Here is a 27,465-nt window from a genome sequence, read left to right on the forward strand (position 1 = left end):
TTCTTTGTAGAACTGTTTATCTAGACTAGAATTATGATAAACGTTTTTCAAATGTTTCATTTTTCCAGGATTCATGTGGAACAAATTAAAATTAAGTTTCCATAACAAATGACTTAGCAGCAGAGCTGTCAGATCTCCATCTCGCCGTCTCTCCTTCCCACTATCAAGCTTCACATCCGGTAAAGATGTTAATGGCAGTGTTTGTGGCTTTTGCACATAGCTCTGTATTGGGAGTGATGCAGCGCCATGTTTCCCCAGCAGGAAAGCTAGGAGATGAGGCATTGTGCCTTAGGGAGACCTAATATCCCCTGGATCATGCCCTTTGTGCTACCTCTCCAATAGAACAGAATACGCTCCTCTGAAAGGCTGGTGAACTTGTCATGGCCCCACCGACTGATTGACTCTCATACCCTTTTTAAGATGATTACTTGCTCAGGTGTTTGCTGGGAGCAATCCCTGTGCTTAGTATTTGTGGTTGGCTTCTGAACAAGAGATTAAAGGATGGGGAAGGCTAATTACACTCTGTCTAGGTATTTATGTGGCTCTATTCACCTCTGAGCACCCTTGCCATGGTGTTGGTGTACCAGGGCTGGAGACAATCTGGGGAAAACTTTGAGTAGAGAAAGTAAAGACATAGACACAGTAGGCCCATTTGTGTTTCCTCTGGGGTTTGCTGTCTTAGCTGGTATATGTTACATAAACTAGACACTATTATGATCCTGGGGCAATGACAGCAGAATTGACTTAGGTGGGTTTGCTCCCTTTTCAGATTGTTTATAAAAAATGTGGGCAGGACTTTCCAAAAAGGAGGTGTGGAGAGACAGAAATCCCTTGTTTACAATGATCCCTTTCAAGATCACCATCAAATGCTTCAAGCAGTTTTAACATGCACTTTCTCCACTCTGTGTATGGAACTGCATCACATACTGGTGCTTCTGTGGAGGTCTTGGTCCTCAAGGACTCTGCATGCCTGCAGGATGAACAGGTGACAAATGTAATATATGTCTTATATGGCTGTCATACTGACAATATGCATGTAATGGAACTTGAATTCATCAGGATATGTGTGTTGTGTAGGTCCATACTTTGAATATAGGGGCACTGTGTGTTTAATAGATGTGCCCCCAAATAATATAGGTACAAGGCCTATTAATTTTACTCTGCAGCAGACTTTCGTAAGTGGGTGTCATAATACAGTGCATTTCCAACAGCATATGCCTCAATGTAAAGAACACCATGCCAGAGCTGTTAGGAGTGCCATAGATACTCTGTGTAAGTACTTTCACTAGTCAGATGAGCATTTATTTTCATACACCTCTGATTTACCTCCATTGTTATGGGTTATTATCTGTCCTGGGATTCTGTACTATAGTCTCATTACCCACTCTCTTTCGCACTCAGAATACACTCCTGAGAAGCACAATGGAGTGGGATGTCAATAGACAATTCCTTCAATAGACATTCCCTTTTGGCCTACAGTCATAGACTTTGTTCAGTGAGCTACCAAGATTTCCCAAGTATCAGCTGTAACGTTATCATCTTTAACTAAACATGCAAGGAAGTCTTAAAACTAGAAAGACTGTTCCCTTGCTAGCATTGAACCTCCATGTGTTTGGCTGTAGAAGATTTTCTTTAGCAGAAACATGAAGGCCATTCAAATAATGTGTCCAGCATGATACTGTTGAATTTCCTGGAGCAGCAGTAATGTCTGGTACTTTTAACCAATAATGAACTTGAACATAAGAATCTTAAGGACACGTTGGGGGCTGCACCTGCTAACACCAGGACTGACTTTGGTCTCACCAAACTTGTATAGAGAATCAAGGACATCATGCAATAAACAAATGTGTCTGCTAAACCTGAATTACGTTAGGCCTCATCTCTTGTGATTAAGAATGAGCCAAAGGCAAAATGTTTTTAATACAAAAGGGCAAAACCCCAACATCATCAAAGTTTGAGGGTTTTGCTTCTTGCCATTATAGATGACGGCCTGTTTCTGCTGTTTCTTGAAGTTTGCTCAGTTTTACTAGATTTTGATCCATAATACAGTGTTGGAATAAATCCCATACGTTACTTTATTTGTTGTAAGTTTTTTAGTTTCTAGTGAAAAATATGAATACATATGACATAAATGTGATGCCATTAAAAGGATCTTCGCTTTGTAGATATTCTGTTCCCAATTACAACAAATAATGTAACAACGAAACATCCAGTCCAGAGCAGAAGTGGATTAGGATGAAATGTCTGTCAAATCTTCAGCATGCATTTTGTTGGCTAAGTATTTTTACTTTTGTAGGCTCAAACTGTATAGTACATGCCATGGAAATGTCATCTTTCTACTGTTTAGTCTTTCTAACTTGAATGGCTAATAAGTTTAACACATTCATGTTACAGGACAAATTAAGCCTGTCAGAGTGACATTCACTTTTATATAAAGGAAGTTCTAAACATTTAAGGGGAAATTTAGTTGTCAAAGCCAGTTAGCTTGTCGAGGTGAGAGGAATAATATGTTGAAACCTTTCAGAGACTGCTATACCTGGTAGATGTAGACCTGTGTACTATAAACATTGCTTAGAATTGTGTATAAAAAATTTAAATTAGTCCCTACAATTCAACATAAAGCGTAAAGGGAGACACACTTTGTACTCATGGCTATTATCAAGAAACTATTTGCAATTTAAAGAAATCAGGGCAGATTATTTATCTAGATTTATAAAAACTCTAAAAGGGGATGGCTAGCCATTTGTGTTACCTGCTCTTGACATAATTTAAAATACCTTTATAAACAATACCCCAACATACTTCAATTGGAAACTGAAAAGTCTATGTTGCCCATCCAACAATTCCCCCATTCTTTTAAATTTTCCCCCTTCATTTTTCACTTCCTGGGGAGAAAAAGAGGAGCTTTGCAGTGTGGCCTGGAGATCATCAGATTCAAATTGTTGTTTTAGGAGAGGGGATTTTAAAGTCTTCGCGGTCTTCACAGAGAATGCATCTGGTCCGCAGGCCCTTCTCGTGTGCACCAGTGGGAGTCCCTATTGAGTGCCTCTGCTAATGTGAATTGTGGCACTATAGCACAGGAAGAGGGGTGATCTCTCATATTTTAAGCTGACTAACTGATGATCATCTGTGACCTAGTGTAAACCGAATGCTGAATATATGAGTCTCTGAGAAAAAGCAGATCTTATTCAGTATCTTCAGAGATGGTCTTTTACCTACAACTACAGAAGGGTTGCACAGCATTGATAGTTTACACATCTGTCTGTCCAGAGCAGACACCAATTGCTGGGAGTTCATTACTTTTTGGAAAGGATGATTATGCTTAGTCTATGACAATTTCTTTCCCATTTATTCCAACTTTGTTTTCTGCCTCTTAGGCAGATAGCCATGATATTGTATCTCTCGGCAGAATTCTGAAAGCACTCGCACGTGAGATTGCTTAGTCTGGTAGCAAGGATTTTCAATAATTGCATCTATTTGGGGTAGTACCATATGACTGTAGAATAGGTAATGTTATACCTATGTTTAGGAAAGAGAAAAAAGGAATCAGGGCAACTACAGACCTGGTAATGTAACCTAAGCAGTATGCAAGACTTTGGAACAAATTGTGAAGGAAAAAATAATTAAATTCATGGATGTAAATAGAAAAGGGGATGTAATGCAAAATTAGCAAAGGTAGATTATGCCAGCCTAACCTGATTTCCTTTTTTTGAGAAAATACTGATTTTTTAGATAAGTGAAATGCAGTGGATCTCATATATATGGACTTCAATAAACCAGGTGACGTGGTACCACAGAGGAAATGATTAGTTAAATTAGAGAAGATGGGGATTAGTAAAAAAAATTGTAAGTGAATAAGGAACTGGCTAAAGGGGAGAAGGCAGCAAGCTGTGTTGAACAGTGAACTGACAGACTGGAGCAAGGTTACTAGTGGAGTACCTCAAGGATTGGTCTCAGAACCAATCTTATTAATTATTTTTAGTAATAACCGTGGCATGAAAAGCAGGAGTATGCCAATGAAATGAGTTGATGATACAAAATTCAGAGGCATCATCAATACAGAGGAGGATCAGAATATTATGCAGAAAGGTCTGGATGACCTTGAAAACCGGAGTAACAGAAATGTACATAGTACAATAGTACATAGTACAAGGTGATGCATTTACAGTCTAATAATAAGAATTTCTACTACAAACTAGGGGTTCCTCAGTTGATAATGACAGAGGAGGAGAAAGCCCTGGATGTGTGGGTCGATCACAGCATGATTACAAGCCACCAATGAGATGCAGCTGCAAAAAAAAAAGTAAATCTGATCCTAGAATGTATCAGGTGAGGCATTTCCAGTAGAGATAGAGAAGTATTTATTAATGCCATTGTACATGGCACTAGTAAGACCTCATTTGGAATACTCTGTATGGTTCTGGTCATGCATGTTCAAGAAAGATGAATTTAAACTGGAACAGGGGCAGAGAAGAGCTACTAGGATGATCAGGGGAATAAAGGGCCTATCTTATGAGAGGAGACTGGAAGAGCTTGGCTTGCTTAGTTTAGCAAAAAGAAGGCTGGGGAGGATATGATTGCTTTTTCTAGATACATCAGAGAGGTAAACACTAGGGAGGAAGAAGAACTATTTAGGCTAGAGAGAGCCTGTTGAGAGTCTCTGGGTTGAGTTTAGAGGAGAGAGTGACAAGGGTGATGTCATGGTGAGTATCTATTATAGACCACCAGACAAGGAGGATGATAGATAAGGCTTTCTTCAGACAACCAGTGAAAGTTTCCAGATCACAGGACCTGGTTCTAATGGGGGACTTCAATCACCCTGACATCTGCTGGGAGAGCAATACAGCAGAGCTCAGACAATCCAGGAAATTTTTGGAGAGTGTTGCGGACAACTTCCTGGTGCAAGTGCTAGAGGAACCTATTAGGGGCCATGCTCCTCTTGAACTGCTGCTCACAAACTGAGAAGTATTGGTAGAGGAAGTAGAAGTGGGTGGTCACTGGGCAGCAGTGACCAGGAGATGGTAAAGTACAGGATCCTGACAAAAGGAAGAAAGGAGAACAGCGGGATACAGACCCTGGACATCAGAAAAGTGGACTTTGACTCCCTCAGGGAGCTGATGGGCAGGATCCTCTGGGAGGCTAATTTGAGGGGGAAAGGAATCCAAGAGACCTAGCTGTATTTTGAAGAAACCTTATTGAGGGCGCAGGAACAAACAATCCCAATGTGCGGAAAGAATAGCAAATATGGCAGGCAATCAACTTGGCTTAATAGAGAAATCATCAATGAGCTTAAACACAAAAAGGAAGCTTACAATAAGTGGAAGCCTCGACAGATGACTAGGGAGGAGTATAAAAATACTGGTCAAGCTTGCCGGAGTGAAATCAGGAAGGCCAAAGTACAATTGGAGTTGCAGCTAGCAAGGGATTTGAAGGGTAACAAGAAGGGTTTCCACAAGTGTGTTAGCAACAAGAAGGTGGTCAGAGAACGTGTGGGCCCCTTACAGAATGGGAGAGGCAACCTAGTGACATGATGTGGAAAAAGCTGAAGTACTCAGTGCTTTTTTTGCCTTTCTCTTCATAGACAAGGTCAGCTCCCAGACTCCTGTACTGGGCAGCACAGAATGGGGAGGTGGTGAGCAGTCCTCAGTGGTGAAAGAACAGGTTCAGGACTAATTAGAAAGACTGGACATACACAAGGCCAAGGGGTTGGATGCAATGCATCCGAGGGTGCTGAGGGAGTTGACTGATGTGATTGCAGAGCCATTGGCCATTATCTTTGAAAACTTATGGCGATTTGGGGAAGTTCTGGATGATTGGAAAAAGGCAAATATAGTGCCCATCTTGAAAAAAGGGAAGAAGGAGAAACCAGGGAATTACAGACTGGTCAGCCTCACCTCGGTCCCTGGAAAAATCACAAAGCAAGTCCTCAAGGAATCCATTTTGAGGAACTTGGAAGAAAGGAAGATGATCAGGAGCAGTCAACATGGATTCACCAGAGCAAGTCATGCCTGACCAACCTGATTGCCTTCTATGATGAGAGGACTTGCTCTGTGGATGTGGGGAAAGGGGTGGATGTGATATACCTTGACTTTAGCAAAGCTTTTAATATGGTCTCCCACAGTATTCTTATCAGCAAGTTAAAGAAGTATGGATTGGATGAATGGACTATAAGATGGATAGAATGCTGGCCAGATCATCGGGCTCAACGGGTAGTGATCAAGGGCTCAATGTCTAGCTGGCAGCCGGTAGCAAGTGGAGTGCCCCAGGGGTCGGTGCTGCAGCCAGTTTTGTTCAACATCTTCATTAATGATTTGGAGGATGGGGTGGATTGTACCCTCAGCAAGTTTTCAGATGACACTAAGCTGTGGGGAGTGGCAGGTATGCTGAAAGGTATAGGTTATAGGGTAGGGATAGGATACAGAGTGACCTAGACAAATTGGAGGATTGGACCAAAAAAATCTGATGAGATTCAACAAGGACAAGTGCAGAGTCCTGCACTTAGGATCAAAGAATCTCATGCACTGCTACAGAGTGGGGATCGACTGGCTAGGCAGCAGTTCTGCAAAAAAGAACTTGGGGGTTTTAATGGACAAGATCCTGAATATGAGTCAACAGTGTGCCCTTATTGCCAAGAAAGCTAACAGCATATTGGACTGCATTAATAGGAGCATTGCCAGCAGATTGAGGGAAGTGATTATTCCCCTCTATTCAGCACTGTTGAGGCCACATTTGGAGTACTGTATTCAATTTTGGGTCCCCCCCTTCAGGAATGATTTGGATAAATTGGAGAGAATCCAGCGGAAGGCAACAAAAATGATTGGGGGGGGGGTGGAACACATGACTTATGAGGAGAGGCTGAAGGAACTAGGCGTGTTTAGTCTGCAGAAGAGAAGAATGAGGGGATTTGATAGCAGCCTTTAACTACCTGAAGGGGGGCTACAGGGAGGATGGAGCTAGGCTGTTCTCAGTGATAGTAGATGACAGAACCAGGAGCAATGGTCTCAAGTTGCAGTGGTGGAGGTCTAGGTTGGATATTAGGAAAAATCTTTTCATTAGGAAGGTGGTGAAGCATTGGAATGTGTTACCTAGAGAGGGGGTGGAATCTCCATTCTTAGAGGTTTTTGAGGTGCGGCTTGACAAAGCCCTGGCTGGGATGATTTAGTTGGGTTGCCTCTGCTTTGAGTTGGGATTGGACTAGATGACCTCCTGAGGTCTCTTCCAACTCTAATCTTCTATGACAATGTTGGCACAAGAACAAATGGGTATAAACTGACCATGAACAAATTCAGGCTTGACACTTGACAAAGGTTTCTAATGATCAGATGGGTACCCCTCCCCATAGGAATTGTGGGTGCAAACAACTTAATTATTTTTTAAAAGAGATGGAAAAATTTGAGTGGGATTGCTTATAATGGGGGCGGAGGGGCAGGACTTTGCAGTTCTGGGGGCCCTTCTGTTTATGTCTTGTTTTCCTAAGGTTCATGCCTTAGGGCTTCAGCCAGTCACCTGCAGGCATCAGGAAGTGACACCCCCTCCCCCAACTTCCAATGTATTCTGAGGGGAGCGGGTTTCAGTGATGGCCACAGCTGGAGATTAGACAGAGGATGGGGTGGGCCAGTTTCTGACGTGGCCTTGAGCATTCTTTCTCCCAGGTGCTGGGCTGGTTGTTTCTAGCCCACATGTTCAGATTCTAGCTGCCGGCCATCATACGTGGGGTTGGGAAGGAATTTTCCACCAGGTTAGATTGGTGGTGGTCTTGGGCAGAGCAGGGGTTGCCTTCCTCTGTAGTATGAAGTGTAGGGCTCTTGCTGTGATGATCTGAATATGTCTCACTTAATCAATTCCCTGCAATTCAGGGGCCTTGGGTGCACCTCGGTCCCTCTTATTCTGTGCTTGTGGCACATCATACTTGAGTCTCCTGTATAATTTTGTTGTAATTTTGGTTGTTTTTCCCTTTAAACAAACACCAACGCTTTCTAAACAGCAGTTATGCATGTAACTTGTTTGGTGCACTCATACAAGCAGGGGACCTTTCCTCATAGCACACAAACACTGTATTGTTTGGTTATATTTATCAATTTCTTCAGAACCACCAATAACGAATCATGGTTGCCTCCTTGGCTATCTCTTGCATACCCACTGTAAATATTTATGATACATTAACATTTAACTGTTTTTACTCTTGGTTCCTAAATTATTTCATGATCATAACTCTCTAATATTTATTGCTGCAGTCTCTCCTTGGCCTTTTTACAAGTGGAACTGTTAAGTCAATGGGAATTTTACTTGAGTAAGTTCTTAGTAATAAATGAATAATAAAACAATACTTAGCACTTATCTTTCTTCCAAAGATATTAAAGTGCTTTGTACATTTGAGTAAATATTATTTCTAGAGCTGGTCAGAAAATGGGTTTCTTTCACTGAGGAAAATTTCAAAAACAATTTTTATTGAAAATTGCCAAAAACCAAACAATTTTCACTTTGTTCTCCAAACAAAATAAGTTTGAGAAAAGCAGACACTGCCCATGAAAATGTTTGTTCAGTTGAAAACCCAATTTTCCATTGTAAAATAGTTTTGACAGAAATTTTTTGATCAGCCCTAATTAATTCCCTCCTTTTGCGGATGGGAAAACTAGAGCTCAAACAAGTCAAGTGACTTGCCTGAGATCACAGACTAAATCAGAAGCAGAGTGGGGATTAGAACCAGGAGACCTGCCTAATTTCTATTTATTCTGTCCATTAGACAGCACTGCCCACCAAGAACCAAGGGAGAGGTGAACGCCCCACTTCCGAAAGATCATAGATGCCACCTCTAGGTATAGCAACCATGTCTGCGGGTAGAAATGACCTGCTGAGGTGATCCACCTCGTCGTTCCTCATTCCCGGAAGGTCAGAGGCCATCAAGTGGAAATCGCACCTCATGGCAAAGTCTCGCAGTTGGATAGCTTCCTTGAAGAGGGATGCCTGTTTATGTAAAACATGGCTGTGGTGTTGTCCGTCAGCACCTGCAACACCCTGCCTATCAGGAGTGGGAGGAACACCTTGCACGCTAGGCGAGTGGCTCTCAGCTCCTTCACATTGATGTGCAGGTGCCTCTCCTCCCTCGACCAGATCCCCTAAGTGCCTAGGTTGGCGCTGATGTAGGCCCCCCGACCTACGTCCGAAGTGTCGGAAATTAGGGTGACCGAGGGGACCAGTTCCTTGAACGGAATGCCCTTTGGCACTGCCTGGGAAGTCCGCCACCAGTCTAGGGAGGCTAGGATGGGTGGGGGAACTATGACCACCTGATCCAGTGGTGTCTGCTCAGAACATATACCGAGGCTAACCATGCCTGAAGCGGTCTCAGGCAAGCGAGCCTCACCATGTAATTGCAGGCTGCCATGTGGCCTAACAGCTGCAGGGAGTGCCTGGCTTTTGTCGTGGGGCATCGGTGCAGCTGGGAGATGATGGAGACCATCGCTTCACAGTGTGGCTGAGGCAGGAAGGCTCTGGCCCAGGAAGCGTCCAGGATAGCCCCAATGAACTCTGTGTTGCACTGGGGTTAATGTGGACTTCTGTTTGTTTATGAGCAGTCCCAGCCTGCGGCACATGGAGCAAGCGAGGGTCACACTGTTCTGCACTTGGGACCTGGACCTGCCTCTGATCAACCAATCGTCCAGGTAAGGAAAAATGTACACACCTTTTCGTCTCAGGTAGGCAGCCACTACCACCATGCACTTGGTGAACACCCTCGGAGCTGAAGATAGGCCAAAGGGCAGGGCTGTAAACTGGTAGTGGGAGCCAGCCACCATGAAGCGAAGAAAGTGCCTGTGGCTGGGGAGGACAGACACATGAAAGTATGTGTCCTTGAGATCGAGGTCAGCATACCAGTCTCCTGGATCCAGGGAAGGGATTATGGATGCTAGGGAGACCGTGCGAAATTTAAGTCTTTTGACATATTTGTTTAGACGACTTATGTCTAATATGGGTCTCAGACGCCCCTTCGCCTTGCGGATGAGGAAATACCTCGAATGGAATCACTTCCCCCTTCTGCCCTGAGGAACCGTTTCCACCGCCCCCAGGCTGAGAAAGGTCTGGGCTGAGACCTTGGCTGCTGCTGCGCCTGGGGGCATAACTGACACCTAGAAAACTGGGGAGTGTAGAGGCCCAGTGAGCGAAATGTGGCCCTAGAGTCCCTCAGACCACGTATCGCATCCATCTGGTCTGAAAATAAGGCCAACCCATCAAAGGGAAGGTCCTGGATGGATTGCTGAACCTCCTGGGACAGCCCCAAGGATTGCAACTACGTGCATCTTTGCATAGAAATGGTGGAGGCTATAATCCTGCCTGCCGAGTCAGCAGCATCTGAGGACGTCTGGAGCACTGCTCTAGCTACCATGGTACCCTCCTCCATGATAGTATTAAACTCTATGGCCTGGTCCTGGGGCAGGGCCTCAGCCAACTGTCTGAGAGAGTCTCACAGGTTGAAATTATACCTACCCAGGAGAGCCTGCTGGTTGGCAATCCTAAACTGAAGGCTTGCCATTGAATAAATCTTTCTCCCAAACAAGTCCAACTTCTTATTGTCCTTGTTCTTGGGAGTCAACCCTGGTTGACCCTGCCTATCCCACTGGTTCACAGCATCGACTACCAGGGTCCCGGGGCAGGATGGGTGAATAAATACTCAAACCCCTTGACCAGGACGTAATATTTCTCCTCGGCCACCTTTGATATTGGGGCGACCGAGGAAGGGGTTTGCCAGAGGGCCTTCACAATTCTGAGGACCCCTTCGTGGATGGGGAGGACCCCTCAAGCTGGGGCAGCTGCCGCCAGAACATTAAAAAGGCTATCTGTGTCCTCTTTTAGTTCCTCCACCTCCAACCCCAAGTTGGAGGCAACCCTCTTGAGCTGCTTCTGGTGCTCCCTGAAATCATCCAGTGGTGCAGAGTCATCCTGGGAGACTGCCTCATCAGGTGAGGAGGAAGAGGAGGATTGTAGTGGTGTAGCCTGCGGGTATGCCCACTCCTGGCAAAAGGTTGTACCCACAGAGGTTCCCTCCTGGGTGTCTGACTCCTCATCTGAGGAGTGATGCCTATGGGCCTTCTCTGGTACCGGAGGCACGGCCTGCACCCCCGAAGATTTAATGGATTAGGGCCCAGGTCCCACCTGGAGACCCGTGGGGCCCAATAAGGCCATTGGGGTGGCCACTGTCCTTGGGGCCATCCAGGGACTAACTGCCCCAGGGGCTCTGGCACTTTATGGGGGCATTGACTCACCCGACAACTGCCCCCCAGAATACCCCGAAGCAGCATCGGAGTCTGAGGCCCTGGACCTGTGCTACCATGTCTGTCCCGGGTCACAGGCTCTCCTTTGTACCAGAGAATGCCCCCTCAACGCCTTCGACCTGGAGGATGACGAGGAACGTCTCGGTCGCCACGCACGGAGCCGACCAGCAGGGTTGCGATTCAAAGACCTAGAAGTACCGGACCGCCAACTCAGCACCGACGATTACCGGCTTCACTTGTCCTGCAGCTCCTTAGCGGCCTTCAGTGACTGAGGCCGTCGCCATCTCGAGCTCCTCAGTACTGAACCCGACTCCGATGACCAGGTTCTGCGCCGCCTTAGAGAGGGCAAACTCTGTGGTGCTGGATCTTCCTCCAATGACCGGGTTCTGTGCCGCCTCGGTGCGGGCGAGCTCTGCGGTACCAGGTCTTCCTCCGATGACTGGGTTCTGCACCACCTCAGATTTGGCAAATTCTGTGGTGCCAGGTCCAATGACAATGACCAGGTTCTGTGCCGCCTGGATGTGGGTGAACGCCTCGGTGCTGGAGAGCGGGAATGGGAGCTGTCCAAGCGCCGCCTGGCGGACCTCGACCTCCTGGCTTGCACTGCCTCCGGTGCCAGGGACTGATGTTGGCACCGAGAGGGAGACTCCATATCCCGTGTCAGTGCAGGCTGGCTCGATGACACCGATCTGGAGTGACTACTAAGGGAGCGGCTCTGCTCTATCCTAGGTGATCGTCTGGCAGGAGATCTTCCTCCCCATACTGGGGAATCTCCTCCGCCACTCAGGGGGACCCAACACAGGCTTCCCCTGTGGCACCGGCCCCTTCTCCCTCAGTGGAGGGCGGGGCATAGGCAAAGCCAACAAGGCTCTTGCCGTCTGAAAAGCCTCCAGTGTCGACGGCGTCAGTAGGGGCACTCTTCCACTCCCGAGAGTCAGGGGAGGCTCCCTAACTGGAGATGGAGGCACTAGAGAAAGGGTCTCTACGCATCGAGCTCGGTGCATCTCAGTATTTGACCCCGCCCGTAACAACGGCGCAGAGGAGTGTCCGCGCTCCGCGCGCTGCTTCCTCTTCTTCTTTGGTACCGGTGAAGCTGCATGGTACCGAGTCGTGGACAGTGCCGACGGCATGCTATGTACCAATGCTACACTTGGTACTGAGGTGGAGTGGGTCGGCTCGGACGCCAGGCAGAGTGCTGCCTCCATCAGCAGGGCTTTCAACCATATTTCTCTGTCTTTTTGAGTCATCAGTTTGAAAGCCCTGCATATTTTACACATCCTTTCTGTGGGCTTCCCCCAAGCACTTAAGACAGCTATTGTGGGGGTTCACTGAGCAGGAAGGCCTTCCCACAGAAGGCACACAGCTTGAAGCCTGGCCACCGGGGCATGCCCCAGCTGCGTGAAGTCCCAGCTTGGACTACCTTATCTCTAACTACACTTAACAGCTACTTAACTAACTAACATGTAAACACAGAAAAAACAAGTCCAAAGTTAAGGGGAATAGTACTTGCTGCAAGCCAGGCTAGTTCCAGCAAGCGTCACGGGCGGAAAGAAGGAACTGATGGGGCGTAGGGCCGGCAGCGCCTCATATACTGCGGCATTGGCTCAGGGCTCCAGGGGGCACCAGAGCCGGCCCCACGGGATCTGCTAAGGGGAAAAAAGTTACAGGTAACTGTGCATGGAGGCATGCACACACCTATAGTGGAATGGACGTGAGCAAGCACTCAAAGAAGAACTGGCCATTTTCAGAGACAGGCTTTGGGACTAAATAGACCACTGGTCTGATTGCATATAGCTAATTCCCACAAAGGCAATATTCAATGCAAATATATTTTACTTCCCAGTCTTAAGCCTAGTTTTTTTGACACTACCTTCTCATTGAGAATGCTAATGCAGCATCAAGAAGCATCACTCAAACTGGCATCAATAACAGGGCCTCTATAAAAGGAATTTGAAGTTACTCAGCTGGAACAGGGGCTTTCCTACTGAGTCCATCTCAGAGGAATGGGGTGGGGGAAATGGGGAAAGCACATCAGCAGAACTGTTTCAGGCCAGGCAAGTTGCCATGCCAACAAATTGTTCTGATGTTGGAACATATCATTTAGGAAGTGTGGTTAGTATAATAGCACGAGTTGTTGCAACATATTCACTTTAGTGCTGGTGCTTAAAGATGACTATATATTTTTTTCCACTGACAAGTATCATGACATCATGCATGAAACATAGGGAAATAAGTCAGAATAAAAACAGTGCAAAGGCAACACCAAATATTCTTTCCAAAACAGACAATGGAAACCTCACATGATTGTCAAGGTGTCTGCAGTGAATTTGATATTGATGCAAATTGAATGCCATACACTTTTACTTTATGTGATTCAGAAGGTATGGCAGGGTGATATGATATGACTTTAATATGCCTGCAATGTTATCATGGATCTCTGCCTGCTATTTATGCACTGTTAGATGCACAGATGCAGAATGTCTCAGAAAAGCAAAATGTTACCTTGAATAGTGGCTGCTATTTGAACTGCTTCATTCCCGATGATACTAGATAAAGGTCTGTTTAAAATACGACTTTGCATTTTAACAGAAGTGACCATCAACATGTAAAATGGCCATTGTCAGGGGTTTAAATCGCATAATGTTATGCTTTTTATTCATCGGTGTTAAGCATGTAACTTTCTAAATTCCTAGTAACAACTCACTTAGGCATGAGGTAAGTTCTCCATTACTTAAAGTCTTTAAATCAAGACTGGATATCTTTCTAAAAGCTATGCTCTAGCGTAACCAGACATGATCTTGACACAGGAATTACTAGGTGAAATTCTATGACCTATGTTATGTGGGGTGGGGGGGTCATACTATATGACTATAATGGTACCTTCTGGCCTTAAAGGCTATGAATCTTTATAAAAATATTTATTTTAAGATTCAGTCTTGTCAACTGAGCAAATTCTGAATGCATGATTAGGCCAAAGAAGCCAATTACCTGAACTTCAAAGAGTCCATCTAAATTTCACACCTCAGGATAAAGCAATTTACTATGTGGAAGTGTTCATCACATTTATTTATTCCCTGGAATAAGACAAGGGGCCAGCTTCTGATTTCAGTGTCATCAGTGTAAATACAGAGTAATTCCAGTGCTGACAATGAAGCTCTTTGGGATTTACGTGTATGTAAATGAGATCAGGATCTAGACCAATATACTGCACAAAGTAGTATTCATAATACCTAATAAGCCTTCTAGTGTTCTAATATGGCAGGGAAGAATATTTCAGCCTACTGAAGTAACTATTGGGGGAAATTCTATGGCTTGTGTCATGCAGGAGATCAGATTAAATGATCGTGGTGGTCCTTTATGGCTTTAAAATCTATTAAATGAAAACAAATATTACAATTAATCAATTAGTTTTATGCTACTGTAACCCAAAACTTGACTCTCATTACATGTTTCTTTGAGCTAATTTTTATTATTGCTGTTCAGCATGATTGTGCTCTGGAGTAATGACACAGTAGCGTCAGTCACTTGACTTCATTTTGTATTGATTGTTGTGTGTCAGCCAAATCCTGAAATCCCTACTGCCATTTTATCAGACCTAACTCAGGTAAACCTCTGAGTTAGGCCCAGATAAACAGCAAATAGGGACTTCAGGGCTCGATCCAGGGTATGTGTGGCGAATATTAGAGTATGTGTTCTAGTTACATTATTTTAGGTATGAGGTATGTGGGAGCTCACATATGTGGGTGGAAGTGAGATAGTGGTGTGTAACCTAAGGACTCTGTGAGGGCCCATTGGGTTGCTAGGAGCCACCTAGAATGTTGTTTCAAAAGCTATCTGTGGGAAGAGGACCATCAGAGGAGGGCGTGTTGAGACTTGCCAGCTGGAGGTCTTTTAGTCTGGGCTGTCTGAAATTGTCAAGAAAGCTCACTCCAGAGACTTGTCCATCATGGATGACAGAGTTCAGGCTTCTCTGAGACCAGACTGGGAGACCATCAGACTCTGGGGTTTATGCAAAGGAAGACGGGGTATGAAATAAGATTTCCAGGGACTGAAGAGGACAGTTGACACTGCCATATGACCCATACCAGAGTTCATTCATAGGTTTTAACTGTAAATAATAAATTGGAAGTTGGTTAATTCAGTCTCGAGTGGAGGTGAGATGAATGGGGATTTCTGCAGCAGTCTTCAAAGAACACTTACCCTACCTATCAGGGGACCCCTGCTCCTGGAGCCAGGTTCTTGTAACAAGAGAGCAGACAGACAGGTGCCCGGAGGCAAAATCTCCAATTGAGAAGTTTGGTGATAGCCTCAGGTATCCGACTCTGCGTTGTAGGAAATCCACGTCATGACAGAATGTAATCAGATTGTCAAGTTATGGCTACAGTGGAGAAACATATGGTATGCTTGTCACTTATAGCTTGCAGCAGAGTGAATAATAACGGCTGACCTACAATATTTGCGGGGATAGAATTGAAAGTCTTAAAAATGGAAAAGCTAGTGCATAATTTTTTGTAATGTATGTAATTGTGCAAATGTAAACAGGATACATGTCATGTTTTTATTTAGGTCTTGGCCCCTTTATATTTGGCAGAGTGTACCGTGAGCCATGTCCACTATGTATTTTAGGCACTGAGAACCATGTATTGAAGCTGAAGCCTACAAAAATAGAGACGCTTAGAAACTATGGTAAAAAGATAACATATGCTAACAATCCCACTTATTGCAAAGTCAAACTTAATGGAAAAGCTATCCTGAAAACAGCTATATTGCCAGTGATATATGAGGTGGTGGTTGAACTCTTTTCTTGAATGAATAATAGCAATTGTTAAATCTATTTGAGTTAATGAATAATTTACAAGTAGTTAAAAATAAAAACAAAGTGGCAATTTTGAAATTTACACATTCTTTGTTTCCACAATATGCTTTTTTTATTGCACGGTGCCTTGAAGACTGGAACCAATAAAGCTAATGTTGAGTCATGTGTAGTGTAGATTGTTTACTGTACTTGATACAATTATTTGGATAAAGATCTTTGCACTGAGAAAGATTAATCTGCTTAAACAAAGAAAACTCAGATCTGATCTTCCAGATGAGGTGGTAAGAAGGAACATATTTCTTTCCCTCTCCCTCCCCCAGAGTTAGTTTATTGTCAGAAAGGAACTAGCACATATATTTTTTTAGAGTAATAATGATGAAGTCCCACACTAGAAGCTTTTAGCTGTTCTGAAAATAACCTGAATACTAGCTAACAAAGCTGGTTGAATATTACAAAAAAAAATAATTGTGCATATTTTCAGGAATTAGCAAGGTCAGTTTATTTATGGGGTTATATTATTCTTTAGACATAGATGGCTGACAAAGCCCTTTCGTAGTAGGTATGTTTAAGGAAACATGCTGTACAGATTTCAGCATGGTATTTGCCTAACCAGCCACACAGCTAATCCAGTCTATCAGTCATGAAAAGTCACTAGATTCCTTGGCTTTCTCATCGAATATAATCATTGTCATCATCATTTCTATCTCATTACCCATCACCCCATTCATTTGGTGACATTTTAAATCTTTCCCACACATGTCACATTGACAGTATGGATTACCAAGGGCAACCAACTAGAGACCCACCCCTTAAGGGTCAAAATAATAAAGGAAATAAGGAGTACTAAAATTATCGAGGGCAATCAGAATTAATGCTTGAGAAGAAATAAAACGATAAGTGGATGCAAATCAATAGATTGGGACTTCCATGAGGGATGATGGAAACACTTTAGAATAATGGCCCAATTATTTAATTCTGAATTTCAGTGACAATCCTATAAAAGTACTTAAAACATCCCCATTAACACCAAATGAGCTCATTATGATTAATGTTATTAAAACAATTGCCAATGCATTTAATAATGATTGTCTTTTATCTCAGGCAATACATTTATAATATCCTAGATATATTTGTAATAAAGCAAAAAAATCAAATTTTATTTTATTTTTACTCTTCCTAAGTTATTTTCTTCCCTCTTCTTCTCTTCCTAGCCAAATCAGCCTGAGTAATATGTTCATGTTTTCCCCCCTAATCTTAAGAGATGCACAAGAAATTATACAACGTATTTTTAGGTCCCTAAACTTAAGGCCCCCTATTTAGGCACCTAAAGATAATTAAAGTGTAGATCCTGAAACCAAAGCCCCCTGCAGTCATTTAAAAGATTCCCATTCATGTCAATGGGCATTGGGTCAGGCCATAAATATTGATTTAAGTACCTAGCTTTAAGGCACCGATATTTGAAAATCTGGGCAAAAATTCCAGTGCTGCCATAGCTGCTTCCTTCCATGGGTTTCAAAAAAAACAGGGGGTGAGGCTTTCAGAATTGCACAAGATATGGACCAGACTATGGCTGACCATGCATGGGTGAGGAAGTGGATGAAGAGAGCTTTTGCATCTCTACAAAAGGGCCAGCCACAGTGTGTTAGGGAGCAGGGGAATTCCAGGCTAGCCATTGCCCCCATTCCCAAAATGGGGTGCAGAGGGAATTGGGATAGATTGAGGGCAGGGCCATGACTCTGCCCTTCCTCCACCCCAGTCAGCAGAGCTTATTGGGCATTAGGAAAGGGCACATACTGCAGCCACAAGGTTGCTCTGTTGCCACTGCAGCCTGCACTCCAACAGAGCACTCAGGGAAATATTGGCTGTCGGCCAGAATGCTGTCTTGGTCTTCTGCGGCAGCCTAAAACCTCTATATGCATACTCTCTCACACTCTAGCACATGGGTGTGCCTTAAAGGTACAATCTCACATTAAATGGGTACTGAAAGCAAGCACAGTGCTGCAAATGTAGACCCAGAAAACCATTTACTTTCCTCAGAAGGGACCTGCTTTTTTTTTTCTCCTAGCCTGCCAGCCCCAGAACTTAAGGAGTAAAATTGATTTCAAGAGATCAGCCTTTCCCCATTGCAGGACTCAAGAAAACTCCAGGCATATTGGCCACTTCTGATGTATCTCTCTGTTACCCGACATGTACCGCTCACCTTGGTATTCAGTTGCCTTTTCTGAAAAGAAAATGTGACTGATCTTTTATGTAAAAGGAGATTTTATTTGCATGAGACCTTAAAAACCAGCATCCCGTCTGCAGTGCAAGGACAGTAAAAGTCCTGCGTGTCTCTGTTGTTGTTGTCCCAAGTTCACCACTGTTGTGCTCGGTGGTGGTTAGTTGTTGCCATCCACTCCAGTGATGGCTGCATTTCACTGGTGCTATGCAAACTCTCATTAAAACTTTTATATTCATTTAGGTTTGCTAGGTACTACGTACATGTAAGATAATATTGCTCTGAGAAAACACATGCAGTTCTTACTCACTTTTACCATGCCCCATTACCTGTCATAGAAGTAACTGGGAGATTTGTCTGAGTAAGGACTAAGGGAAAACAGTCAAGACTTCAGGACTTGGCTCCTTATTATCGTTTTGTATCCGCATGGTGTATTTATCCAGGGGGTGATATGCTGTGCCTTGAACACAGTGGCAAAAATCACCATTGTGCAGAGAAACAAAACATGCCATGGTGTAAATGATAGTAGCCTGCTTTGAGTGAACATCTGCACTTTGAGCTGCAGGTGTAAGCACACACGCATTAGCTTTGCTTGAGCAGGATGGGCTAGCCACCCCAAATAAGTACCGAGGATCCTGTGAGGGATTGGAGATGTGATTTCCAGCTCAAAATGTAAATGGTACCTTCATATTTATTCTGTCTGTGCAAGGCCAGATTAGGGCTAGCTCTGGCGCAGCTGCAGAAGGAGGAAGGGTGCAAGCAGCCACACCCTAGGGCAACAAAGCTGCATTCCTCACCCTCACCTAAGTGCAGGGACCTCTCCCTATGAGTGCCTGTAGGGATACGTGCCATCGCCGTTTGCAGCATTGTTCTAGCTGTGTTGGCCCCAGGACATGAAAGAGACAAGGTAGATGAGGTAATATCTTTTATTGAACCAGCTTCTGTTGGCAGAAGGGACAAGCTTTTAAGATTCCCAGAGCTCTTCTTCAGGTCTGAGCAAGGTAACCTGAGTGTCTGAGCTAAACACAAATTGGAACAGATCATTCAGCGTAAGTCAAGCGGCTCACCTATGCTGTAGGAGACCACTAAAATCAAGTGGGCAGCTACCTGAACCTCTTAATGCTTAACAGTCTTGGTACTGGCCACTTTGGGAGACAAAACTCTGGACTAGATGGATCGTTCGTCTGACCCACTCCCCTTTTATGCTTAACAATCTAACCCTCAATTACGTGCCATTTTAAGTGGTGTCCAACAGGATGTGTGAATCCCTTATGCTTAACAATAGGGATATGAGTCACCCAAAAGGGATGAGGAGAAGGAGGCAGAGTCATTACCTTGCGCACTTTGCACCAGCCAGCAGAGCTGGTCTTCTGCAGAGGAGAGCACATGCTGCAACTTCCTACAGAGTGGGGTGGTGGGGGAGATGGTGCCCATGTGATAAGGAGCCTCCTAGGAAATGTTGTGCCTCTGAAGCACAGTGCTTTCATTCTGCCATTGGGGTAGTACACTGCCATACTGCACCTAGAACTTCATCTAAAAGCCCACAGTACTCAATGGGTGTCTTTGAGTCAGGCCATCAATACAGAGCAACGTATTATGATACTCAGAGTTTTCACTTGACATGAAGCTTTGATATTAGTGTTTGTTGATCTCAGCAGAATTTGGGGTCCGAAGTGCATTTAACATTAGTTATGATCCTTGACATAGCCACCCGGACTATACTGGAGCAGACAGGAAAGAAGAATGTATCTGATTTGGTTTTCAAGTGGGGGCAGACTTGGTTCTTGGAGAATTTGTAGCAGCAATAAATTAAAAGTAAGTTAAGAAAAATCATCAAAGTAACAAAGTAACCTTCTTTGAATTTAAGTATTTTTAAAACTCACAAGGAACTTATAGGAAACCAATGGTTTTCCACTTGCTGACATTTCTTGTAGAATATGAAGGATATCTTGAAATTTTGTGAGTGTGTGTGTGTGTGTGTGTGAAATTTCATCAAATTTCACAGATTCTCCCCCTCATCTCACATTTTGCAAAATGTAGCAACTATTTGACAGCAGTTTGCATTTCAGTCAAATTTGTGATAACTTGCAAAACGTTTCCATTTTTGCTGCTGAAAAACACCTTGAAATTTCAGTGGTGAAAGGTGATATTTTCCCCCAGAGTTTTGACTCAGGAGCAATGCTGAGTGTTTTCTCAAGGCTTTGTCCAAGAGAAATTGAGGTGTCTTGTATTTGGCCTACATCTGTGCTACAAAAAAATAACATCACATAATGGAGGTGACTAGCTGTTTTCCTCCCATTTCTTTATGAACAACTCTCCTCAACACACACACACATACACACACACACACACACACACACACTTAGGAGTAAGCTAGGCCCCTGCATGTTGACTCCTGTGCCTTCAGAGTTTTTTGTGCACTGTATGCAAATGTATGGGCCAACCCATTCAGAGCTCCTTATAGAATTGGACCTAAGATCCAAAAGTACAAGTTCATACCCTTTCCCCATATCTACTGCCTTCAGACCTCAGGAAACGGATGTTCTCTGTGTCTGACTAATAACGTTCAGCATATGACAAGTGACATTAATGCCTAGGAATTGAACAGCTCAATACTGTAGCTCTTATTCAGGCAAAATTCTCATAGAGGAAATACTGCAGCATTTGACTGTGCCTGTTTCTTCGTGATGAAAAGTAATAGTTCTTTGTTCTATGTATTAGAATAAAAAAAGGAGAACAGTCCTATTCATTTGCACAAACTTCATGAACATTTAGTAAGCTCCAGGGGGTGGGAAGGAATTATGAACCAAGTAATAGGAAATAGCAACTAAACTGCAAAGATGACCTCATAGTTTATTAGAATTATTTAAGAATCTTAGACGTATATCCAAACTCAATGGAGAATTATCTGTACTAAGTACCAGTGAAAATCAGCTTTTCAGTTAGGATAAAGATCAAATAACCACCTGACTTAACATAGGGCTGTTTTACTTGTCTTTATAGAAACAGAGTCTAAATAAATCCTCTCTCATAATTAGCTATGCTGAAACCACCTCGGGTATCACATGGTGATGCATATGCTTTAGTGGATATGTATCCGGACAGAAAGCTAACCAGAACCACAGGATATTTCAGACCTCAGGGGGAGGGAAGTGAGCAACTCAGCTGTGGAAAGTAGCTGGAAACTATCCAGCTTCCCCAGGCCAGTCAGTCATGAATATCCTGCCTTGGCCACAGAGGGCCAGTGGAGGAAGCAGGCTCACAACAATTGGGAAAGGTTTGTAACCACAGGAGTCAAATGAATGAAGCCAAGAGTCTGCCAAGTGATGCAATTCATGGGGAAAAAAAAATCTGCAGCTCCTACACAGGAGCATTCATCATTCACTGTGACCTTCCAGGAATGTGCTGACAGACACAAAGCGTTTTGTATGACATTCTGCCAGTGAACTGGAATGACTGCTGCTTGCAGTATTGTTTCCTAGCAGCAGGGCACCATCTTCTGGAGAGTGCACAGAATGGCTCAGCAGTTTCTTGCATGGCTCTGGACAGTCTGATGGTGGTTTTGAGAATGATGTGCCATCCCTTTGAAAATGATTTAGAAAAGGTTTTCAAGGATCAAATTAAAAGCAGTCGCTGCTTCAATTAAACACAAGTGCCAAGTCTTCTGAGTGTCAAAAAGGGATGTTAAAATAGAGGGTGGGTGCAATGGAGCTGAAAGAGAAGCTACAGTAGAAGGGGTAACCCAGAGATACCATGGTGAGAAACATAGCATACATTTATGGGCAGATGGATGGCAAGAGAGGAAACACATTATAAAGCGAGGAAGGTACATTTCTGGCATCATTTGTACTCTACTTCTTGCGGGGGTCTGTGTCTCAGACCTAGTGCGTGGCAAACTTTTCTGGGTGATTTAAGCTGGGATTTTCAAAGAGCCTAAGGGAACTGGACACCCAATTTCCTTAGGCTCCTTTGAAAATAATCCCACCTTTAGTCTTTGTTCACATGGCATTTAAGTAAAATCTGCCACTTCTCCACCTCCACCCACTGGCATCCTCTGTGCACAGCTGCAAATCCCACACACTCCAGAGCATGGACACTGCTCTCTGTGAGCAATCCGTGACACTCACCTCCTATAAATGGGCAGGGCCATGGCTCTCTCCCCCTGCTGCAACAGCCACCAGCGCCTAAGGGCTGGTGCAGATGTTCTCTGCTATTGTTTGTTAGGGTCCAATTCTCCCTGACCGTATGCAGTCGTTTACCAAGTCAGCAGTAGCACTTTGCTTAGATGTAAATGACTGTACAAGGTGCAAAGCAGCAGAGAACCAGGCTAATAGTGTCCCTGAGGTACATATCTGCAGGCAGACCCTTGCGGTGGCCTGGCTCTGCACTGTCCACAACACAGGTCTGGGCTTACTAGGCACAATCTGGCCCATAAACAGTACGGCAAGATAAAGATGACACGCACTGTCTGCCTTGTAAATGTCAGTCATGTAACCAAGGGTAGGGCTACGCTGCAGTTAAACACCTGCGGCTGGCCAGTGCCAGCTGATTCAGGACTCACAAGGCTCGGGCTAAGGGGCTGTTTAATTGTGGTATAGACATTCAGGCTCAGGCTGAGAGCCTGGCTCTAGGACTCTGCAAGGTGGGAGGGTCCCAAAGCTCAGGCTGCAGCCCCAGCCCGAATATCTACACTCCAATTAAGCCCCTTAGCCCAAGCCCCACGAGCCTCAGTCAGTTGGCATGGGCCAGCCGCAGGTATCTAACTACAGTGTAGGCATATCCTAGATCAACACATACATGCTGTAACATAGGGTAGAGTTGGGTCTGTGCTCCCCTCTGCAGCGCTGCTCTTCCAAGCTCTGGGGTGCCCCTGAAAATACAGATGATTATATAGCTTTTTACATATCACTCTTGTGAGGCTATGGAATATGCATTGCTATTCTGCTAACTGGAGAACAGGGATTCTGTGATTTATCCAGAGTTACACAGCAAGTCGTCACAGGATTAGAACCTAGGTCTCAAGACTGCTAGGTCCATGCATAATTCACGAGGAGGAAATAACAGATTTGTCACCCCCTTAATAAAAGAAAGCTATAGCAAGAGGTTAACCTAATGAGCAACTCATCCCTATGCTCTTTCTCCATGATAATAATTCTTGACAGTTGGAACCGATTTTCAGGGCTATTTAACCAAAGCTATCTCATAATGGGCAGTTCAGGAAAAGAGTGTGGCTACAGCTTTAACTATAGAGCATTGAATAGCATAGCTGCAATATTTGTAGCTCTGCATTCACTGAACCAGGCTAAAGCCCAGTCCAATGGAAAATAGTTCTTTGGAAAAGCATTTAGGTTTTTCACTCCAACTTTTATAAAACCAAAGGCTGCTTCATTTCTCACAGGAGAGCTGTAACCTTAGGTCTCCTGTCCCTGCCACTCATTGTGGTCACTGGGTTTTTCCCATGCTCCTTACTGATAGCAGCCTGCTTATTGGCAGCACCTTCTGGGAATATACACCCTTGGGCTCCACATCTTGGAGCATGTGACTACAGTTCTGTCATTCACCAAAGTCTCTGGGAATGGGCCACAGGGACTGACCCACTAATCGCCCGCACCCAAAAGGATCCTAAAGAGAGCAGTGTTTATTGGAAAATGGCAAGATAACCAAAGCAAACCAGTAGGTAATCACTAAACGACCATATCTAGTCTAAGATATGGATAACAGCTAGATAGAGGAAAATTTGTAGTTACGGTTCATTTAAGCTAGAGAAAAAAATCCTTCTTGCCTGATGTCTGTGCAGTAGCTCATTTTTCTGAGCTAATCAGCACTAGCACTCCAGTTATCTAAGATACGAATTAACCGAATGGTAAATATTTATTGAAAAATTGGGCAGGTATAAAACAGCTTAACTCCATTGATGGCAATTTGTGCCAATTTGTGTCTACTGAGGATCTGGCTCAGTACATGTTGTGTCAAGGTTAATGCAATTGAATGTCCAGTTCTTAAAGTAATTATTAGCTGTAGTAGTTCAGTGCTATTGATATGTATGGTATAAAGAATATCTTGCATGTATATAGTGCCTTGCATTCTGATGTTTCCTAAAGTGCTTTGCACACACTACAACTACGATCAAAATCTTTTCACCCACTACTGAAATCAGCCAACTCTATATAGAGGTAGGTCCTCGGCTGGTGCAAATTAGAATAACTGCAACTGCTTCAGTGGAGCTATAGTGACTGAAGTTGAGGATTTGGCCCAGAAAACCTACAACACACACTTCAGGAAAGCAGGAGTGTCACACTACAGTAATTAAATACATTATTGCTTCCTTAGCAATAAAATCAAAACTATTTGCTTCCAATATAATTGGCATTTTTTTATTCCATTATTGATGGGACATGGAAAAGAGGATGTAGAATGGCTTTTAAGAAATGGCATCTTAAACATTTTAACTACCAAGATTTTTAAAAGTGACTCATGGTGCCTCAGTTTTGACGAGACAAACTTGAGGCCAGATTTTATGAGAGTAGGATTTCTGCAAAGCAGGCCTCTTTAAGGCATATGAATTTGGGCACCAAAAAACTGAGGCACGCAACAGACAATGTAAGTAACGCAGTGTCTGCACAGACACTGCATCACCCTATTACATGGACCTAAGCGCTACACCTCTCACGGAGGTGGAGTTATTAGTCGATGTAGTGGGCTACTTACATTAGATACATGTTAGTGTAGATCCTTACAAAGTTAGATCGACGTAAACTGACCTAACGCTGTAGTGTAGACCAGGCCAGACGGCTTAAAAAGCTTTGGTTTTGTTTCTTGGGGTTCACACCTATTTAACATCAACTAATATTTTGATGGAAGTCTTTGCTCAAGATTTAACATCCTCACCCTTTGAATGAAAGAGTTAAGGGTACACAATAAACAGCTTTGAGACCTCCCGAGGTCCTGCAATGAAACAGAGAGGGGCAGATTTTACATTCCTGATATTTCTAAGGCCTGAGCTACACCCTTTATGTCATACTGGTATAACTATGTCACTTAGGATATGATTTGTTTTTGTTTGTTGGGTTGTTTTTGTTTGTTGGGTTGTTACTTGATGCCAATCATAGAAGAATCACAGAAGATTAGTGTTGGAAGGGACCTCAGGAGGTCATCTAGTCCAATCCCCTGCTCAAAGCAGGATCAACCCCAACTAAAGTTATATCAGTATAACTCATTCCCTTTCCTGTACACAAATAAGCTACCCTGGGATAAGCACATTTATATTGGCATAACTGTGTGCATACTACAGGAGTGGTGGGGGGAGGCGAAGGAGGGGGCATACAACTTTATCCTGGGACACCTCTTGTGTGTAGACAAGCCCTAAGGTAAAAAACAAGCAGGGAGAAAAAAACCAACCTTTCAGGCCTTCCTCCATAACATAGAAGCTAAAAAGGCAGCTAGGCCAGTTTTTATAATATCCACTGTAAATCACATTAAAGGTTGCAACCAACTTCCATTTCAAAGCCTTATCATTACCATATTTATAACTTTGAATTTAAAAAATTGTTGGGCCTAAAAGTGGGTAGATTTGCTCTGACAAAGGAGGCTGTTTCTGGAAAAATTTGAGAAAACTGGTCAAACTTTTGCGTTGCAAGTAACGAAATAATTGCAACTTTTGTCTAAAGTTCTCCATCTCTGTCTTGCAAAAAATTGGCTCGTTACTATCCCTTCCGACTATCACTGTAGTAAAATACACTTGAAAAGTCTTTTGCTGTCTATGTGTGAAGATGATAGGTCATGATCAAAGTTATTAATAATTTTATTGTTGATAGTTTGGGGCTTGAACCTGCTCCTATTTGAAACCTGATATCAACAATGTCAGTGGAATATTTTGCAGTTCAGTGGGGTGAGGCTGCGTTCTCCCTCTTTGTGAGAGCTTATTGCCCTCTGCTGGATGGCTGCAGCTTAAAAAGAACATGAGGATGTGTTGAAAAGCAACTGCTAACAAAGACCTTTTGTTAGCTCAAGTGATGGGGCATGTATGTTTGGCACTGTAGGGCTAGCTGTCTAAACCTAGCTCAACAGATGTGCAGTTTATTGTGATGGTGATGGCCTATTTTGTTCCCCCTTGGTATTCAAAAAGAAAAGAAAACCAAACTCTTCCCTCTTTCAGATGTATAGGGTTAAAGCTTATTGACAAACAGTACATGTGCTGAATATTTTAAAATAACTAAGTGAGGTGTTTGGGGTTTCTTTAGATTAAAAGAATATAAATCCACATCCTGGGTTTAAACCAGTATCTAACTATTCTGGGTTAGGGGAGGAGACAGCCCAGATTATACCAACACTGCCTATGGTAGGGTTCCTTGCTCCTTCCTTTGGCGTATCTGGTAGTGGCCACTGTGGGACACAGACTATTGGGCTAGATAGACCTTGGGCCGGATCTAGTCTGTCAAGTCATATGTTCCTAAAAGATAGCTCGTTTGTGAAATCCTTATAAAGGGCCCTGATTCTGCAAATATGCATCACTTTATTCACATGCACAGTCCCATTGTCTATAATGGAACTAAATGCATGAGTAAAGTTAAAGAAATGGTCACACATTTGCAGGATCAGAACCAAAGTGTTTCACATTTCTTTGTGTTCTGTGTCTGCCCTATAAAATCATATCACACTGTAAATTTGAAAGATAGGTGGGTTCTGACATTGGCTCACACAAGAAGCAGTTTTCAAGGACTGCAATAATAAAATGTTTGAGAAATTGCCATGATTTGAAAACTAGACACAATTCTCCATCATTGAAGTTGACCAGGAAAAGAAAGAAAAGAAACGCAGACAGAAAATATACACAGTCGCTAACAACAACAGATCCTGCCAACACCTCAAAGCAAAGATAGTGGGAGATGTATTGGCATTTTAGCAAGGCATTTTAACTGACAGGTTCTTTCCACCATCATTTCCAACGTAGTAAGAAAGCATGGATATTTACTTACAGACATTTTTTGCTTGGCTGGCTCTATTAATTTCATTTAATAAATTGGTTATCCCTTCCATCCCATGTATATACAGTTTGTGAAAATTACTTTTAATTTACCTACACAAATGGGGAATAATGGAACATATTAAAATAAAATAAACTACCCAAAACCTACACCTGGCAAATTCCCCAGTAAAATAAAAAAAAA

Source organism: Emydura macquarii, unplaced genomic scaffold (genome assembly GCF_026122565.2).
Source record: "Emydura macquarii macquarii isolate MOO-44397 ecotype Brisbane River unplaced genomic scaffold, CSIRO-AGI_Emac_v2 contig_1027, whole genome shotgun sequence".
Taxonomy (NCBI): Eukaryota; Metazoa; Chordata; order Testudines; family Chelidae; genus Emydura; species Emydura macquarii.